This window comes from Cebus imitator, unplaced genomic scaffold (genome assembly GCF_001604975.1).
Source record: "Cebus imitator isolate Cc_AM_T3 unplaced genomic scaffold, Cebus_imitator-1.0 Scaffold419, whole genome shotgun sequence".
Taxonomy (NCBI): Eukaryota; Metazoa; Chordata; class Mammalia; order Primates; family Cebidae; genus Cebus; species Cebus imitator.
The window spans coordinates 604,367-605,165 of record NW_016107734.1 but is presented as its reverse complement, the minus strand read 5'-3'; the positions used below and the strand labels follow the sequence as shown (position 1 = coordinate 605,165).

General features: G+C 45.7%; 1 non-coding gene across 1 annotated transcript; it reads right to left on the bottom strand.

The window, feature by feature from the left end:
• Positions 1 to 492: 492 nt before the first annotated feature.
• On the bottom strand, positions 493 to 599 carry LOC119468380. The gene has a single exon (XR_005197051.1). It is a non-coding gene; the product is annotated as a U6 spliceosomal RNA (small nuclear RNA).
• Between the last annotated feature and the right edge of the window lie 200 nt (positions 600 to 799).

The following is a 799-nucleotide window of genomic DNA, read 5'->3' as shown; positions in this document are numbered from 1 at the left end:
TTTTTAAGATAGAGTCTCATTCTGCCACACATGCTAGAGTGCAGTGGCGTGATTTCAGCTCACTGCAACCACCACCTCCCAGGTTCAAGCAATTCTCCCTGCCTCACCCTCCCAAGTAGCTGCCCGCCACCATACCTGGCTAATTGTATTTTTAGTAGAGACAGAGTTTCACTATGTCGGCCAGGCTGGCCTCTAACTCCTGATCTCAAGTGATCTGCCTGCCTCAGCCTCCCAAAGTGCTGGGATTACAGGCGTGAGCCACCATTCCTGACCTAAGTCTTGTACTTTTAGTAGATACGGTGTTTCACCATGTTAGTCAGGCTGGTCTCGAACATCCTGACCTCAAGTGATCCATCCACCTCAGCCTCCCACAGTGCTGGGATTACAGGCATGAGCCACTGTGCCTGGCCAATATTTTCTAATATCAAAGGAATCACCAGGGTCTTCCCTTTCTTTTAATTCATTTATTGTCTTGGTTCTGAAAATTTTTTTTTCAATATGGAATGTCTCATGAATTTGTGTGTCATCCTTTCACAGGGACCATGCTCATCTTCTCCATGTCATGCCAATTTTAGTATATGTGCTGCCAAAGTGAGCACTGGTTCTGTGTTTATTTATTTGTTTGTTTATTTATTTATTTTTGAGACAGGGTTTCACTGTGTCTTCCAGCTGGAATACAGCAGCATGATCATGGCTCACTGCGACCTCTGCTTCCCAGGGCTCAAACATTCCTCCTGCCTGGGCCTTTAAAGTGTGGAGATTACAAGTGTGAGCCATTGTGCCCAGACTGCAATGTTTA